The sequence below is a fragment of the Oncorhynchus nerka genome, linkage group LG25 (genome assembly GCF_034236695.1).
Source record: "Oncorhynchus nerka isolate Pitt River linkage group LG25, Oner_Uvic_2.0, whole genome shotgun sequence".
Classification (NCBI taxonomy): Eukaryota; Metazoa; Chordata; class Actinopteri; order Salmoniformes; family Salmonidae; genus Oncorhynchus; species Oncorhynchus nerka.
Window position 1 is genome coordinate 57149194 of NC_088420.1, and position 7452 is coordinate 57156645.

The window sequence follows — 7452 nt, forward strand, 5'->3', positions numbered from 1 at the left end:
CGTCAAGGTTTCCTCACATAAGCCACATCATTTCAGTAATTTCAAGTAATTTATCAGTTTGATCTGAAAACCCTCAAAAGTAATATACCCCCGACCCTTAATCTTTGGAGCTGAACTTACACAATATATGATAAACGGTCCAGATGACCTTTCACCTTGTCTCAGGTGGCACAGGCTCATGAGCACATGCTCTGGGGGCTCCTTTTAGTTGCCTGTGACATCATTTAGAGATTTCAAATGGGAAGGACTCAATGAGAGATCATTCATGCCACAAGTATTACGTTGCAATATTAATTACAGCTTCATAATGTAAACCTGCAGCAAAGTCTTACCCGAGTTTGTGCTGTACATCCTTCCACTCAACATAATGCTCCATAACATATTTAAGGGAGAGCTGTATAAAGCTTTGATTGGGTTTGACGTTGACAAATGTGTTATTTTGTCATAACTGCCATGTGTGGAGGCTCGTTGCTGGGCAGGACTCTAGGATACAGCTGTACACCAGAGACTACTGACATGTACAGTATATTTTTTATGTTTACACCTATCAGACAGGAAAGCAATGGATGACTTGCAACTACTACAACACTGCAATTCACAGTCCTCGAAAGCAATGACAAAACTGATTTTGAGAGCACCGACTTGCCTGTGTTGCCTCCCGCCAAATCTCTCCATCCAGGCAGAACCATATGTACAATATACACTGCTCAAAAAAATAAAGGGAACACTTAAACAACACAATGTAACTCCAAGTCAATCACACTTCTGTGAAATCAAACTGTCCACTTAGGAAGCAACACTGATTGACAATAAATTTCACATGCTGTTGTGCAAATGGAATAGACAACAGGTGGAAATTATAGGCAATTAGCAAGACACCCCCAATAAAGGAGTGGTTCTGCAGGTGGTGTCCACAGACCACTTCTCAGTTCCTATGCTTCCTGGCTGATATTTTGGTCACTTTTGAATGCTGGCGGTGCTTTCACTCTAGTGGTAGCATGAGACGGAGTCTACAACCCACACAAGTGGCTCAGGTAGTGCAGCTCATCCAGGATGGCACATCAATGTGAGCTGTGGCAAGAAGGTTTGCTGTGTCTGTCAGAGGTAGTGTCCAGAGCATGGAGGCGCTACCAGGAGACAGGCCAGTACATCAGGCAACGTGGAGGAGGCCGTAGGAGGGCAACAACCCAGCAGCAGGACCGCTACCTCCGCCTTTGTGCAAGGAGGAGCAGGAGGAGCACTGCCAGAGCCCTGCAAAATGACCTCCAGCAGGCCACAAATGTGCATGTGTCTGCTCAAACGGTCAGAAACAGACTCCATGAGGGTGGTATGAGGGCCCGACATCCACAGGTGGGGGTTGTGCTTACAGCCCAACACCGTGCAGGACGTTTGGCATTTGCCAGAGAACACCAAGATTGGCAAATTCGCCATTGGCGCCCTGTGCTCTTCACAGATGAAAGCACACTGAGCACATGTGACAGACGTGACAGAGTCTGGAGACGCCGTGGAGAACGTTCTGCTGCCTGCAACATCCTCCAGCATGACCGGTTTGGCGGTGGGTCAGTCATGGTGTGGGTTGGCATTTCTTTGGGGGGCCGCACAGCCCTCCATGTGCTTGCCAGAGGTAGCCTGACTGCCATTAGGTACCGAGATGAGACCCTCAGACCCCTTGTGAGACCATATGTTGGTGCGGTTGGCCCTGGGTTCCTCCTAATGCAAGACAATGCTAGACCTCATGTGGCTGGAGTGTGTCAGCAGTTCCTGCAAGAGGAAGGCATTGATGCTATGGACTGGCCCGCCCGTTCCCCAGACCTGAATCCAATTGAGCACATCTGGGACATCATGTCTCGCTCCATCCACCAATGCCACGTTGCACCACAGACTGTCCAGGAGTTGGCGGATGCTTTAGTCCAGGTCTGGGAGGAGATCCCTCAGGAGACCATCCGCCACCTCATCAGGAGCATTCCCAGGCGTTGTAGGGAGGTCATACAGGCACGTGGAGGCCACACGCACTACTGAGCCTCATTTTGACTTGTTTTAAGGACATTACATCAAAGTTGGATCAGCCTGTAGTGTGGTTTTCCACTTTAATTTTGAGTGTGGCTCCAAATCCAGACCTACATGGGTTGATAAATTTGATTTCCATTGATACTTTTTGTGTGATTTTGTTTCAACTATGTAAAGAAAAAAGTATTTAATAAGAATATTTCATTAATTCAGATCTAGGATGTGTTATTTTAGTGTTCCCTTTATTTTTCTGAGCAGTGTATATCTATGTACCTCAATTACCTCGTACCTCTGCACATCGACTTGGTACTGGTACCCTGTGTACATAACCAAGTTATCGTTACTCATTGTGTATTTATTCCTCGTGTTGTTATCTTTCTATTCTATTTTTCCAATTTTTTCTCTCTGCATTGTTTGAAAGGGCCCGTAAAAAAGAATTTCACTGTTAGTCTACACCTGTTGGTTATGAATCATTTGACAAAAAAAATGATTTGACACACACACACACACTGCCAGATCTCTCCATCCAGATGGAACTGAGCTGGCCCCTTTAACAAGGCTGCCCTCTCTGCTCAGCAGAAACTCCATCACGAAAGTATGCAGACTTTTGTTTGCTTGAGTTTTTTTCTTTCTTTTTTTTCCACCTTTATTTAACCAGGTAGGCAAGTTGAGAACAAGTTCTCATTTACAATTGCGACCTGGCCAAGATAAAGCAAAGCAGTTCGACAGATACAACGACACAGAGTTACACATGGAGTAAAACAAACATACAGTCAATAATACAGTATAAACAAGTCTATATACAATTGTGAGCAAATGAGGTGAGAAGGGAGGTAAAGGCAAAAAAGGCCATGGTGGCAAAGTAAATACAATATAGCAAGTAAAACACTGGAATGGTAGTTTTGCAATGGAAGAATGTGCAAAGTAGAAATAAAAAAATTGGGGTGCAAAGGAGCAAAATAAATAAATAAATGAAATACAGTTGGGAAAGAGGTAGTTGTTTGGGCTAAATTATAGGTGGGCTATGTACAGGTGCAGTAATCTGTGAGCTGCTCTGACAGTTGGTGCTTAAAGCTAGTGAGGGAGATAAGTGTTTCCAGTTTCAGAGATTTTTGTAGTTCGTTCCAGTCATTGGCAGCAGAGAACTGGAAGGAGAGGCGGCCAAAGAAAGAATTGGTTTTGGGGGTGACTAGAGAGATATACCTGCTGGAGCGTGTGCTACAGGTGGGAGATGCTATGGTGACCAGCGAGCTGAGATAAGGGGGGACTTTACCTAGCAGGGTCTTGTAGATGACATGGAGCCAGTGGGTTTGGCGACGAGTATGAAGCGAGGGCCAGCCAACGAGAGCGTACAGGTCGCAATGGTGGGTAGTATATGGTGCTTTGGTGACAAAACGGATTGCACTGTGATAGACTGCATCCAATTTGTTGAGTAGGGTATATTGGAGGCTATTTTGTAAATGACATCGCCAAAGTCGAGGATTGGTAGGATGGTCAGTTTTACAAGGGTATGTTTGGCAGCATGAGTGAAGGATGCTTTGTTGCGAAATAGGAAGCCAATTCTAGATTTAACTTTGGATTGAAGATGTTTGATATGGGTCTGGAAGGAGAGTTTACAGTCTAACCAGAAACCTAAGTATTTGTAGTTGTCCACGTATTCTAAGTCAGAGCCGTCCAGAGTAGTGATGTTGGACAGGCGGGTAGGTGCAGGTAGCAATCGGTTGAAGAGCATGCATTTAGTTTTACTTGTATTTAAGAGCAATTGGAGGCCACAGAAGGAGAGTTGTATGGCATTGAAGCTTGCCTGGAGGGTTGTTAACACAGTGTCCAAAGAAGGGCCAGAAGTATACAGAATGGTGTCGTCTGCGTAGAGGTGGATCAGAGACTCACCAGCAGCCCACCTGAATAGCTGGCTCGACACTGGTCGGAGTGAATGTGTAAATGGTTGAGAGAGAGAAGTATGCTAGGCTATCCAGGGTGGAGGGACTTTATGGATTATCTCCCAGGGGTCCAAAGTAAGTTGGAGTAAAGGGAGGAAGGATATAGTGTGTGTGTAGTTGTTGTCCTACCATATCAGGACTCCAGTGTCCTAACAATTCACCTAAATGTCCTGACAAGGTAGGGAACAAGAACAAGTATTTCCTGTGGTGAGAATGAACAGCAACCTAGTGGTAAGGATATTATGGTGTACAGACTTACTGTACATCAACATAGAGCACAAAAAACATCCCACTCTATCTCACACACAGATGGACTGCTATTTTCCTACAAAGTTGGGATTTATAAGGAAAAGCATGTGCCCGATACTCTGCTTATACTGTAAAGCTTATCAAGAAAGACACAAATAGATGTTGTGCCAAATAGATAGAGATGAGACACCAGTAAATCAAACTAGTGGGTATTATGTTAGAAAGATGCTAGGATTATATCACATTAGCTGAGTAAACACAACTCCATATCATCTCTATGCACACAAAAGAATGAGGGTTCCTCAAGGGTTCTTTGAGAAGGGTGATGCTTCTATGTGTGAACCATATTGACCCAAAGAACCATTTGAGCACTTCAACGGCTCTTTGCAGTTCAAAAAAGGGTTCTTTCCTCTTCTAGTGATAATTCAAATGTAAGGGCAGTGGCTCATGGGCATATTCAGGGGCGTGTTTTACGCACAGCTCTTTTTTTTTTGCAACTGTGAGTCAGAGAGTCATCCCAGTTGATCTAATCTGTTGTGTTATGCTGTTACATGTTACATATGACTATGGCCAGTGACAGTGTATTGTGAAAGACTCACATATGGCCTTGAGTCATTTGAGAATGTTCGACTAAATCAGTCGTTGGTTTTTAATTCTCTCCTCAGGGGACCTTCAGCCCTTCCAGAGCTAGCACACCTGATTTAATGTGTTAATAAACCAACCAGAATCAATGTCTGCGCCTCCGTGGAAATCAAGTTAGCGTACTCCAAAAATCTTCATATAAATCTGTCTGTTTAAACTAGGGATGTCTGGATTTTTTTTCACGGGCTGTGTCTGAATCCGTCGATGTCGGTACCACCGAGCTGCCAACTTCTGTCAGTAGCGTCCGTACAGTTTGGGCTACTCTCTAAGAACACGTACTGTACATGTCAGTTGTTTGGCTCTAGGAAGCCCACAAGCCACACAAGACTCGTCTGAAGGTAGTCTGGTACCTGTTAAAAAAAAATGAAAGTACAGAATATACTGTATGGAAGTAGTTTAGTGCCTTAAAAGAGCGGTTAAATATGTATAGAAAAAATATATAAATCATTTTCTGATCTTTCTTAGATGTCTCAGATATAGGACAGACACTTCAAAGCAAACTTAGTAAAAATAAATAAAAAATATCTGATTTTCCATGTATGAATCTGTTATTCATTGCATTTCTATGGACAAATGGCATTTCTATGGACTAATGATGCTGCCACCGCCATGCTTCACCGTAGGGATGGTGCCAGGTTTCCTCCTGACGTGACACTTGGCATTCAGGCCAACGAGCTCCATCTTGGTTTCTTCAGACCAGAGAATCTTGTTTATCATGGTCTGAGAATCGTTTAAGTGCTGTTTGGCAAACTCCAAGCAGGCTGTCATGTGCCTTTTACTGAGGAGTTGCTTCCGTCTGGCCGCTCTACCATAAAGGCCTGATTGGTGGAGTGCTGCAAAGATGGTTGCCCTTCTAGAAGGTTCTCCCATCTCCACAGAGGAAATCTGGAGCTCTGTCAGAGGGTTCTTGGTCACCTCTCTGAACAAGGCCCTTCTCCCCCGATTGCTCAGTTTGGCCGGGAAGCCAGCTCTAGGAAGAGTCTTATTGGTTTCAAACTTCTTCCATTAAAGAATGATGGAGGCCATTGTGTTCTTGGGGACCTTCAATGCTGCAGAAATGTTTTGGTACCCTTCTCCAGATCTGTGCTTCGACACAATCCTGTCTCGGAGAATTCAAACAATTCCTTCGACCCCATTGCTTGGTTTTTGCTCTGACATGCACTCTCAACTGTGGGACCTTATCTAGACAGGTGTGTGCCTTTCCCAATCATCTCCAATCAATTGAATTTACCACAGGTGGACTCCAAGTTGTAGAAACATTTCAAGGATGATCAATGGAAACAGGATGCACCCAAGCTCAATTTTGAGTCTGATGTTAAGTCTGAATGTTAATTAAGGTATTTCTGTTTTTTATTTTGAATACATTTGCACACAAAAAATCTACCTGTTTTCACATTGTCATTATGGGGTATTGTGTGTGGATTGATGAGGAAAATGTTTGATTTAATACATTTTAGAATAAGGCTGTAATGTAACAAACTGTGGAAAAAGACAAGGGGTCTGAATACTTATAATATCATCACCTCTTGAAGAGTATAGTCAGAACTACAAATGTCTGATTGTTGCATGCAAAACACTCGCACACATTTAGCTCTATCAGAGTTATACAGGAACTAACTGCATGCTTTTCATGATCATTAAACATCAATTTATAATTGATTTTCAGATAAGTGACAGTAGTCTATCCATTTGGAATACGGCATGAAGCTAGCTAAACAAACAATATGTCATTTAGCTTTCGAAAGACTTTGACATTGATTGGCAAGTCCTCATCCTGGTAAAGTTTTTAGTCAGACAACTGTCCTTTGGTATTTGACATTTTATTAGGAACCCATTAGCTGTGGCGAAAGCAGGAGCTACTCTTCCTGGGGTCCACACAAAACATAAAACTTGACATAATACAGAAAGTTAATAAACAAGAACAGCTCAAGGAAAGAACGACAGAAAAAAACCCCAGCACAATTAGCTTACATATCAATACATACAAACAATATATCTAGGTCAAATAGGGGAGAGGCGTTGTGCCATGAGATATTGCTTGATCTGTTTTATGAAAACAGGCCTGCTGTTCACTTGAGCAATATCAGCTGGAAGGGAGTTGCATGAAGTAATGGCTCTATATAATACTTTACACTTTCTTAAACTTCCTATGGATTTGGGGACTGTGAAAAGACCTCTGGTGGCATTGGTGGTGGGGTAAGTGTGTGTGTCAGAGCTGTGTGTGAATTGACTTCGTAAACCATTTGGAATTTTCAACAAATGAATGTTTCTTATAAGAGAAGAAGTGATAAAGTCAGTCTCTCTGTCACGCCTTGGTCTTAGTATTTTGTGTTTTCTTTAATTATTTGTTCAGGCCAGGGTGTGACATGGGGTTATGGTATTGTCTTATTGGGGTTTTTGTAGGCATTGGGATTGTGGTTGATTAGGGGTGTGTCTAGTATAGGCTTGGCTGCCTGAGGTGGTTCTCAATCAGAGTCAGGTGATTATTGTTTGTCTCTGATGGGAAACCGTATTTAGGTAGCCTGGGTTTCACTTTGTATTTCGTGGGTGATTGTTCCTGTCTCTGTGTATTTTCACCAGATATGCTGTAATTAGGTTTCACGTTCCGTTTGTT